Source organism: Stomoxys calcitrans, chromosome 4 (assembly GCF_963082655.1).
Source record: "Stomoxys calcitrans chromosome 4, idStoCalc2.1, whole genome shotgun sequence".
Lineage (NCBI taxonomy): Eukaryota > Metazoa > Arthropoda > Insecta > Diptera > Muscidae > Stomoxys > Stomoxys calcitrans.
This window is the reverse complement of record NC_081555.1, coordinates 90,848,578-90,861,088: the sequence shown is the minus strand read 5'-3', so window position 1 is coordinate 90,861,088 and position 12,511 is coordinate 90,848,578. Positions and strand designations below refer to the sequence as shown.

Below are 12,511 nucleotides of genomic sequence, written 5' to 3'. Positions count from 1 at the left end.
ACATCGCCCTCTAATGATATTTCTTGGTCGAAACTGAAATCGCGATCCGGGATAACCAGTCAAATGCTTCTAGCAACAACACACTTTTGCTGACTTTTAAATGATATTTGCTATACTATTCTTTGCATAGAAAGCATTAAACAATGGTCTAAAGCCGGACGATGTACTGCAATAGAATCTCAATAAAACTTCACAATTTTGGACTAGCGAAGCGGACCACCGGGATGGTACTTAATTCATAACTTGGTATAGTTTCAATAGCATAGCAATTCTTATCGATTATCCTTTGTTTGCCTGAAGAGATATATCATGCAAAGATCCAAGGTGTAGGGTATATAAAATTCGCCCAGGCCATACTTGGCGTGCTTTTACTTGTTTACTTTATTTCTGGCACACTTGGTACGTGTTGAAAATATGCCATATTGACGAACTTTTCGAAAAAGCATCTGTATACTGCTACCACCCGAGCAATATTTTGCAACTGAATAGGAGAAGGTTTCGCATTTTGGGTTCTCATCAAGTTTGGAGAGGTGAAGCTACAAATTTTCAAAAGTTCGGCTAGAGGAGCGCTTATCCTGCCACATATGCCGAAGGAAAAATTGATACTACACGCTATAGAAAGTGAATTACCCTCGTTTTTGGTAAAAAAAAACTGTTCTATTTATATAGTATGGATGATGTAAAGCGTTTCATCCATACAATAAGGCAATGTTTTCACAAAAAATTGTTTTAATCATCATCAATACCGTAGAGTATCAATTTACCCTTCGGTAAAGCTCATTTAGTTTTTTTTTTACACTTGTTGTATGTGTTTCCAAACACTGTGCACTTGTAAAGATTGTTACTATTGAATGAATCTCCAGTCATTTGATGCAGCAGGTGTTGTTTTGGCCGGTGTTGCTCACATGAGATTGACCAAAAAAACGAAAAAAAAAAAAACGACGAGCTGTTGGTGCAGTTAATGGTAATTAGTGGCAGCGATGAGTTAGCATAGCTCAGCTCACTGGCTGGCTAGTTAGATGGCGGCTAACCGACCGCGTTAAATGTCTGATGAGTTGTTGCCATTATGTCTAAGCTTTAGATAACACGCTGTTGTCTTCAGCTTGGTAGTGTTTTGCTGTTTTTTTTGTTGTTGTTGATGACTCTTCTATTGGTGATTTTGTTTTTAGCGCTTTTTTGCTGAGATAATCTGTGTTACGTTGTTCATCCATAATTGTTTGATTGGAGAAGCACGTGCTTGCAATGCCCAAGTGTTTTGTTTAAAAAAAAAACAGTGTTTGTTGTGGATGTTTTTTTTGAGGAGGTTTGTATGTTTTTGTTTTTTTAATGAACAATTAACATGATGAATATTCCAGTTTTTTTAAGATTATTATAATTGGTGGTAAATACTTCATGATGGCAAACTATGTTAAGCGATGATGGAAAAGTTGTTGCTCTTTATTAATATGTTATGGTTTTAGAAGATCATTAATGTAGTTATTGTCATTGCTCTCTAGTAAAAGGGCTTAAAGCTGATCAAAGAACGGTTCAAGAAATTCTTTATTCCTAAACTTGTTTATAACTTAGAAAGATCTAAAGATCATGATCGCCCATATTTACAAGAATTAAAATAATCCCCATTTAAAATTTCTCGTTGAAGGCGGAAACCCTTTTGTATTAACGTTCAGATGACATTTTACATGATTAATTCAATCAATCTATGACAACAAATTTTATTCTGTCAAATAATATGACCACCAAGAACAATTTTTCTGTAACCGCGAGCAATATTTTCTTTTCCTTTATCGGGATGAGATGGAATAAGAAGGAGTCATAGAGTGTTCAATTAGATTATATCTCAGATAATACGGAAACAGAAGAAAAACATTCTCCAAACGCTTGCAAGGGAAAAGATCGAAGACAGAATTGCAGGCGTTGCGGTATCGACGGACACAGATCAGACTTATGTCAAAACCAACCTAGATGTGTTATATGTCTAGAACCTGGTCAGGAGGAGATAGGACACTACATAGGTAGAGGTAACTTCTGTAAAAATCACAATTAAGGCTTTTCAAATTAATTTGGGAAGAGGACGCCAAGCGCACGATTTGATGAGGAGAAATGATAAGCGAACAATATGTAAAATGTGACAACAAAGAGTGGTATCAAGATTCCCTTGCAACGGCTTCGGTCTACGTGAGAAACCCCTCGTTAATCATCGATAAAGTAGAGGAAAGCGAAGAAAACGCTTTTTGTGGTACATATAAATAGTCTACGAATATATAGCTGCATGAATGATGTCTAGACCTGGATCTGGAAGTTCTCTCTTTTAGCGCTGAACTTCACGTTCTAGATCATGTAGCTGTGCTTCTGGGCGGTGGATATCTATCCATAAGATGATGATTTGGATAGTCTCTGCGATAACAGCCCAAAAGGTATTGCTTAGACAGCATGTAATTATGTCTTCACACTGGTAGGATCTTTGTTTCCTGATGGAGGGGGTCCACGTGAGAACTGAGGAGACAGCCCGCCGCAGTTCGAAGGGTGGAATTCTGACAGATCTGAATACTATTCCACCGTGTGTCACAGAGCTAACGAAACCACACTGATGCTCATGAAAAACCGATAAAAGAGGTATAGCGGTGAGTGAGGTGATTGCATCCCTTCAATTTATATGTACTCAATAGGGATAATACCCCAACGTTTTTACGGGGTGACGCAAGCTCTATTATCGATATCTCCTTAGCGTCATTGGGCATCGCTCCCGACATAAGGAGATGGAACGTACAATCTGAAGAAACCCTAAGCAATTATCTGTATATTACCCTCGATGTAGGGTGTAATATTCAAGTAGCAATCCCTGCTATTCCCAGGTGGACCACTAAATTCTGCTGATTTTCTCACGAAAACTTTAATTCAGATATGCGAAGCAGGGATCCCAAAAGCAAAGACATTTGGAAAGAACAAAAAAAAATGCTTATAGGTAGAATGACAAAATTGCAGATCTAAGAAAAAAGTGTCATAAGGCAAAAAGAATTGCAACTAGGAGGAAAGGCGATGTAGTTACTATCAATTCTTACAGAATAGCAAGAAGTAGCTTCCGTCTTTAATAAAATAAATAGAAAATGATTCGTGGGGACTCCCATATAAGAAAATAATAAGAAATTAAAATTTTTTTAAATTTCGGGATAAGAATTGCGGAATGGGAACTTACCATTGTGAGCACACTTTTTTCTAAAAGCAAAATGAGCAGAGCAATTCAACTCACACCAAGTGATGGGTATGGCCTTTCTTAACCACAGAAATTGCAATAGTATGTGCGAGACTAAACAAGTAAAGGCGTGCTAAGTTCGGTCGGGCCGAATCCCACCACCATGGATTCTGCTAAAATGTGGGAGCTATATCTAGTTATAGACCGATTTGAACCGTACTTGGCGCAGTTGTTAAGAGTCATAACAGAACACAATATGTGCAAAATGTCAGCCAAATCGAATGCAAATTGAGGCTTTTAGGGTCTCAAGAAGTCAAATCTGGAGATCGGGGTTTATATGGGAGCTATATCATGTTCTTGACCGATTTGAACCGTACTTGGCACAGTTGTTGGGAGTCATAACAGAACACTATGTACAAAATTTCAGCCCAATCGAACAAAAATTGCGCCTTCGAGTGGCTCAGGAAGTCAAATCGGGAGATCGGTTTATATGGGAGCTATATCAGTTTATAGACCGATTTACACCGTACTTGACTCCTTTATTGGGAGTCATAACAGAACGCAAAATTTCAGCCAAATCGCATAACAATTGTGGCTTCCAGGGGTTCAAGAATTCAAATCGGGAGATCGAAAGCTTTACTCAATTCTGAACCTATATGGCCCATTTGACATCAATATAAAGTATTTGTGCAAAATTTCAAGCGTCTAGCTTTACGCTTTCGACCGCTATCGTGATTTCGAAAGACGGACGGACATGACTAGTTCGAATCAGAATTTCGAGACGAACAAGAATATATAAAATGTATGGGGTCCAAGATCAATATTTCGAGGTGTTACAAACGGAATGCCTAGATTAGATCTATGGTGGTGGGTATAAAAAGCGGAAAGCACCAGGTCCAGATGGAATACCAAACGAAGTAATTTCAATAATTGCATGTTTATGGTCACAACGATTGGTATCGGTTATGAATCAATGTTTGGAAAAAGGCGAGCTTCCCTCCGTATGGAATGTTCAACATCTGGTTCTATTAAGAAAAGGTGACAAGCCTTTAGACAATCCGTCATCTTACAGGCCACTTGATCTGTTAGACACATGCGGTAAGTTTTTAGAGAAGCTGGTACTAAAGAGATCAGACAAAAAAATTAACATAAATGGAGGTTTTTTCGAGGATGCAGTATGGATTCATCAAAGGAATATCAACTATTGACGCAATACGGGAAGTCGTGAATACGGTGAAACACGCTATGTAGGCAAAACATTTCTGTCCAATTATTACACTGGATATCAAAAACGCGTTTAACTCTGCTGACTGGAATAAAATAAGGCAAGTCATAAGGCGACGAAACATGTCAGGGTACCCGATCAAAATAATCGACAGCTATCTCGAGAACAGAATCCTATTGTACGTCACGGATACAGGTGTCAAGGAATACAAAGTCACTTCAGGCGTCCCACATGGGCCCATTTTGGATCCCTTTTCATGAAACCTGATGTATGACGATCTACTGAACATGACTTTGCCACATGGCACCCAACTAGTCGGATATGCTGACGACGTCGCCCTCGCCCTGATAGCTTGACTAGCATTTCAAGATGGCGTACTTCAAGGAAACAGGAGGAATAAGAAATATTAAAGATCAAGGAAGAAAAAGACTCCTACAACAATGGCATAACATATGGGTTGTCTGTGCACAGGGTAGGTGGACGTACAGAATTATTGCATACATTGTGGCCTGGATTAGCAGAACCCATTGGGACTTGAACTTTCACTTAAGCCAAGTTTTTAATGGCCATGCCAATTTTGGCAACTATTTGAGCGGATATCATATGAGAAAAATATGCCAGTAGGACACTGTGGAACACACGCTATTTCTTTGCCGAAACTGGTAAGACATTAGAACAAGATATCAGATATCACACCAGACATCTTTCGAAAATTGTTTCAAAGAGATGAGCAAAGCAATTATAAATGGTCAACGGACTCAGCATTTATGCAAGATATTATGGAGGCAAAAGTCAAACACCTTTAATCATTATAGTCGAACCCCTAATCAGAAGTGAAAAGAATGGATGGCGGAGTAGATTAAATTATGGAAGCTGAAAGACGCAGTAAATGAACGCCACCCCGAAGTAGTAAAGCGAGAGCGGCACCGAGGTGATTTGTCATCATTCTTTTTTATTATTTATTTCTTTTTTATAAAATTCAGCAAACTAAGAACTTAATCGTTGAATATATTATCTTATTATTATTATCAATGCATGGTCAAATTGTTTTTTACAGTGACCAAAACGAGCTTGATTTTAATAATAACCAAGATCATAAATCAATATTTATTGACATTTCATTGTAAAGGTCACTTTTTAAATAATTTCATACTCCATCAATCTATGACAAAGATTTAAAATTGTAAAGCAAATAACACCACGATCCATATATGCCCCTAATATTATTCCCATAGAACATATTCTGCATGACTACATGTTAATAAAGACAATATCACAGCATTAAATAACCTCACAAAGTGCGGATAAACATTTGCCATTACAAGCAATTAGACTTCTTGAAAGATTCGCAAAAGACAAATACGAAACTATGTTTTCACACTATTTGCCTTGCATTTATAAGAAAGAGCAGGCCACTGTAGCTCAGAGGTTAGAATGTCTGCCTATGTCGCTGAACGCAGGGGTTCGAACCCTGGCGATAACATTTAAAAAGATTTTCAGCGGTGGTCACCCCCTCTAATGCTGGCGACATTTGTGAGGTACTATGTCATGTTAAAATTTCTTCCCAAAGAGGTGTCGCACCGCGGCACACCATTCGGGCTCGGCTATAAAAAGGAGATCCCTTATCATTGAGCTTGAAATTTGAATCGACCACCACTTTGTGATATGTGAAAAGTTTGGCCCATTTCTTTAAGGGATTGTTTATGGGCAAATATTCATTTTCGTTTATAAGAAATATTTAAACGGAAACGGATTTATAGCCTTTGTGAGGCTCCTTATTAAGCGACTTCCCGTAGAGTAGTCCATCAATTTATTCTACTCTCAACATGACGTATGAGTAACAAGGGAGCTGCCAAGTAGCAGACAAAAGCAGGCGTGTTAGCCGTGGGTGTGGCAAATAATGAAATAAAAACATTTTACTACTAAAAATTTAATTTTAAATATCGGTGAAAACAATTACAAAATTGTGATAGAAAACAGTGAAAACGGAAAAAAAATTTACACTAATATTTTGCTTAGAAGAGGTCATGATATTCCTTAAAAATAGATACAGCAGAACAGATACAGATACAGAAGATACAGCATTTATGTAATATGGTATTCAATTCCAAGGTACTTAAGATTTGACCATGCTAGAGACAGATTCTGAAAAAGGGTGATTTTTTAGCTATTATCTTTTTGGCAATACTGTTTGAAACAGCTTGCGCACGTTTCGTGTTTTGTTTCACTATCAAACATCTTCAGTTTGGTCTATGATTTTACCATGAATCGTCTTAAAAACGAATAGCACTTGCAAATTATTGAATTTAATTATCAAAATGCGTGCTCTGTTGAGAAAGTTTATCACGCACTTCTTCCATTTTACGACAAAGCTCATTTTTGGCTCAATGGGTACGTTAATAAGCAGAATTGTCGATTTTGGAAGTTTGGTATGTTGAATAAAATTATGCCCTTCAACTACATTTATTTTGTATATATTTTTAGCAGAATCCATGATGGTGGATTTTAGAGATTCGGCCCGGCCGAACTTAGTACGCTTTTACGTCATTGCACCTGAAGAAATTGACCTCCCTCGGCAAACCAGAGTAGTTCTGGTTCAATTACGTTCTGGCCGATGCAGCCGCCTCAACTCCTACAGAGCAAGTATTGATGCCGACGTGCAAGATGTATGTCCCGATTGTGATCAGGGAGCACACGACACACGTCACCTGTTTAACTGCCCAGCCAAACCCACTCGACTCAGGCCCAGATCCCCCTGGACGCACTCCATCTTAGTCGCAGAGTTCCTGGATCTGGACACTCAACAGAACCTAGCAGGCGAAAGATAGAACACAACAAACTGCTACAACAATAAGGCAGCCGCTCGAAATTTGGGACGTACACTTCTTATTGATGTAGGTCGGTTGGGATTGTACATGGGCCATATCGGGATTGTACATGGGCCATGTTTAAATTTTGCTGCGTTATTAATCGATCTTCCTCTCTAGAGGGCGCAATTACTATCTGACTTGGCTGACAGTTAGATTATGACTACCAACATCTATAAAAAATGCATTTTTTAAACATTTATTGTAAGTGCAACAATCTGATTTTCTATGTTATACGAATCTTATTTATCGCTGCTTTAAGAAAACAGTTTAACTGTCATGGCAACATTCAAACCAGTTTTTTTGGACTTTATCGGAAAATTGTTGCTGATACTAACAGAAACTCTAAACACGTTTTTTGTTAAGGAGCAAAAAAAAAACTAGAAACAAATGCTGAATAAGACGAAGGCACGATTTTCATTTTAAACTAGCAAGAGTTAGATTTTTTATTTTCAACATCGGCTGTAACTCGACGTCTACTCTTTAACTTACAAAAGTTGGCTTGGCCAAGATGACTGTTCTTTAATTCAAACAAATTCAGAAGTTTAAAAACCCAACTTAAACATGAGCCAAAGTGAGCAAACAAATGTGGTATTGGTTTGATGCCTTTTGTTTTTTTTATACCCACCACCGTAGCATATGGGGTATATTCATTTAGTCATTCCGTTGGCAACACATCGAAATATCAATTTCTGACCCTACAAAGTGTATATATTTCGGATCGGCGTAAAATTCTAAAACGATTTAACGATGTCCGTCTATCCGTCCTACTGTTGTAATCACTCTAGAGCCTTCAAAAATTTAGATATTGAGCTGAAATTTGACACAGATACGTCTTTTGATGTACCCTGGTTAAGTTCTCGAACGGGCCAAATCGGACCATATTTGGATATATCTGCTATATAGACCGATTTTCCAATAAAGGGTCTAATGCCCATAAATGCTTTAGTTTTCATCCGATTTCGCTAAAATTTGAAACAGTGAGTAGCTTAAGGCTTCCCGACAACTGACCCAAATATGTTTCAGATCGGACTATATTTTGATATAGCTACCATATAGACCGATCTCCCGATAGAGGGTCTGAAGACCATAAAAGCTTTATTTAATACCCGACTAGCTGACCCGGGCCCGCTCCGCTGCACCTTCTTTTACTTATTGTAAAGGGTGATTTTTTTGAGGTTAGGATTTTCATGCATTAGTATTTGACAGATCACGTGGGATTTCAGACATGGTGTCAAAGAGAAAGATGCTCAGTATGCTTTGACATTTCATCATGAATAGACTTACTAACGAGCAACGCTTGCAAATCATTGAATTTTATTACCAAAATCAGTGTTCGGTTCGAAATGTGTTCAAATTTTGACAAATTTTGTTCAGCGATGAGGCTCATTTCTGGTTGAATGGCTACGTAAATAAGCAAAATTGCCGCATTTGGAGTGAAGAGCAACCAGAAGCCGTTCAAGAACTGCCCATGCATCCCGAAAAATGCACTGTTTGGTGTGGTTTGTACGCTGGTGGAATCATTGGACCGTATTTTTTCAAAGATGCTGTTGGACGCAACGTTACGGTGAATGAACACATTTCGAACCGAACACTGATTTTGGTAATAAAATTCAATGATTTGCAAGCGTTGCTCGTTAGTAAGTCTATTCATGATGAAATGTCAAAGCATACTGAGCATCTTTCTCTTTGACACCATGTCTGAAATCCCACGTGATCTGTCAAATACTAATGCATGAAAATCCTAACCTCAAAAAAATCACCCTTTATATGGAACAAAAGTTTCCTTGGAATGTTTATTTTCGACAATTAAAGATCTTTTAGTGAAATACCATGCTACGAAAATAGTATATCGCTTGACTAACAGTTTAACAATATAAGTGTCTTTATCTGAATTCCATATGACCTTTATTGGTCTACGAATTTAAGTTTGGATGTAAGGTGTACTCCATTCTTAAAATACTTTATTTCAGCCCGATATTCTCATGATGTCTGATTAAGTGGTGTTTTCGGGGGAGAGGTGGTCCCCCAGATACATGGCCCTGAAAAAATATCAGCATCGTGCTCTTCTCTCAAATACCATTTATTTAAGGGGAGTTTACAGGATGAGGCGTCCCCCAAACGCATGGCCCCAAAATAGGTTACCAAATTCGTATTCTACTCCCAAATACCTTTATTAGAGCCCCATATTGCGATGGTCACTAAAAAATTGCTGTTTGTGGGGTATTTCGGGAAAGGGGTAGACCCCAGAAAATTGGTCCCCAAAATGGGTATCATTTCTTGCTCTACCCCCAATGCCTTTCATTTAAGCTCCACATTGACATTGTCGCTAAATATGTCCGATTTAGGGGTGTTTTGGGGATTGGGGTGATCCCCCAAATTCTAAGCCCTGAAAATATATCAGCAACGTGCTCTATTCTCATATATCAATATATCATTTATTTGAACCCCATATTGCCATTACCCTCAAAATTGGATATCAAATTCGTTTTCTAATCTCATTTAAACTCCTTATTGCAAAAGTCAGCAAATATGTCCGTTTGGGGTATTGGCCCTAAAAAATATGAATATTTAGTTCCACTCTCTTTAAGACCCAAATTGTCTTGGTGAGCAAATACGTCCTACTTGGGGGTTGTTATGGTGGTGGGACGTCCGCTAGACTGTTGGACCCTAATGTTGATATCAGATACGTGGTCTACTCCCACATACCTTTAATTTGAGCCCCATATTTCCATAGTCGGCAAAAATGACCGGCTTGAGGGTGTTTTGGGGGATGGGGCGGCCACTCAGTGAGTTGGCCTTGAAAATATATATCGGATTCGCGTTCCACTTAAAAAAAAACACTAATATGAACCTAATATTGGAATAGTCAGAAATTACTTACTATTTGTATGTTGTTGTGGGGGTGGGGTGGCCCCATAGACACTTTTCCCGAATATTGATATCAAATTCGTGCTTAAATCCCGAAGACCTTTCATTTGAGAGATGGCCCCCCAAACACTTGGTCCCATATTTGGATATCAGATTCGTATTCTATACTTAAATGCCTCTTATTTAAGCCACATATTCCCATGGTCACTAAATAAGTCCTGTTTGGGGGGTGTTTTGGGAAAGGGCAGGACCCCCAGAAACGTGGTCCCACATTTGGATTCGTATTCTGCTCGCATATACCTTTCATTTGCGTCACATATTGCCATGGTCAGTAAATATGTCCGATTTAGGGGTGTTTGGGGCTTCTTATCCTTAATACCTTTCATTTGAGTCCCATATTGTCGTGATTGGTCTAAATATATGTTTGGTAGGTTTTAGGGTGAGGCAGCCCCCCTAGGTACCAGATCCGAAATTTGTATACCAAATTTTTATTTTTAGGGTACTATATGAGAGCACACAAAATTTCGCTTAAATCGCACCACCCATCTCCGAGATCTGGCGTTTCTGAAAATTAAGGTAAGGGGGAGGGTCCGCCCCCCATCAGATATCAAAAAATGTAGTACCCTATTTTCACCACGGGGTCATTATGCACCATCTGTGAAAATTTCAAGAAAATCGCTTCAGTCGTTTCTGAGTCTATAAGGAACACACAAACATTCAAACAAATAAATCTACAAACAAACACAAATTGATATTTATATATAAGATTTCGCTGAAATTTGAAACAGTGGGTTATTTTAAGCCTCCCGACATCTGACCTAAATTTGGTTCAGATCGGACTATATTTAGATATAGCTGCCATATAGACCGATCTGCCGATAAGGGGACTGAAGCCCATAAAAGCTTTATTTATTACCCGATTTCGTTGAAATTTGAAACAGTGAGTTTTTCTGAGCCTCGCGATATCCGACCCTAATATGGTTCAGATCGGTTTATAACTGCATATATCTGCCTAAAAGATCAATATTTTGTTCTACAAAATTTAATAGTGACATATATATTAAACCATTCAATGTCCGTGCCGAATTTGGGTGCTTAAGTTATGCAATTTTCACCGGATTGTGACGAAATGGGGTTTACATATATACCCGAGGTGGTGGGTATCCAAAGTTTGGCCCGGCCGAACTTAATGCCTTTTTATACCCTCCACCATAGGATGGGGGTATACTAATTTTGTCATCCTGTTTGTAACACCTCGAAATATGCGTCTAAGACCCCATAAAGTATATACATTTTTGATCGTCATGTCATTTTAAGTCGATCTAGCCATGTCCGTCCGTCTGTCCGTCCGTCCATCCGTCTGTTTGTCGAACGCCCGGTAACTTTCGAAGGAGTAAAGCTACCCGCTTGAAATTTTGCCTAAATACGTTTTATTAGTGTAGGTTGGTTGCAATTGTAAATGGGCCAAATCGGTCCATGTTTTGATATAGCTGCCATATAAACCGATCTTGGGTCTTGACTTCTTGAGCCTCTAGAGGGCGCAATTCTTGTCCGATTTTATTGAAATTTTGCATGTAGTGTTTTGGTAGCACTTCCAACAACTACGCTGCGTATGGTTTTAATCGGTCCATGTTTTGATATATCTGCCTTTAATCCGATCTTGGATCTTGACTTCTTGAGCCTCTAGAGGGCGCAATTCTTATCCTATTGGAATGAAATTTTGCACGACGTGTTTTGTTATGATATCCAACAACTGTGCCAAGTATGGCTTAAATCGGTTCATAATCTGGTATAGCTGTCATATAAACCGATCTGGGATCTTGACTTCTTGAGCCAATAGAGCGCGCAATTCTCCTCCGATTTGGCTGAAATTTTGCATGAGGTGTTTTGTTATGACTTTCAATAACTGTGCTAAGTATGGCGCAAATCGGCATAGAACCTGATATAGCTGCCATATAAACTGATCTGGGATCTTGACTTCTTGAGCCTCTAGAGGGCGCAATTCTCATCCGATTTGGCTAAAATTTTATACAACAGCTTCTCTTATGACCTTTAATATACGTGTCCAATATAGTCTGAATCTATCAATACAGATACAGCTAAACCGATCTCCCGATTTTGGTTCTTGAGCCCCTACAAGGCGCAATTCTTATCGGAATGAACTGAAATATTACTTCTGCAATGTTCAGCATTCATTTATGATCCGAATCGGACTATAACTTGATATAGCTCCAATAGCATAACAGTTCTTATGCAACATTCTATGTTTGTCTAAAAAGAGGTACCGCGCATAGAACTCGACAAATGCGATCCATGATGGAGGGTATATAAGATTCGGCCCGGCCGAATTTAGCTTTT

General features: G+C 38.6%; 1 protein-coding gene across 4 annotated transcripts in view; it reads right to left on the bottom strand.

The window, feature by feature from the left end:
* Positions 1-12,511, bottom strand: part of LOC106082891 (uncharacterized) — a 259,372-nt gene that overhangs the window by 20,140 nt on the left and 226,721 nt on the right. The window lies entirely within an intron of this gene.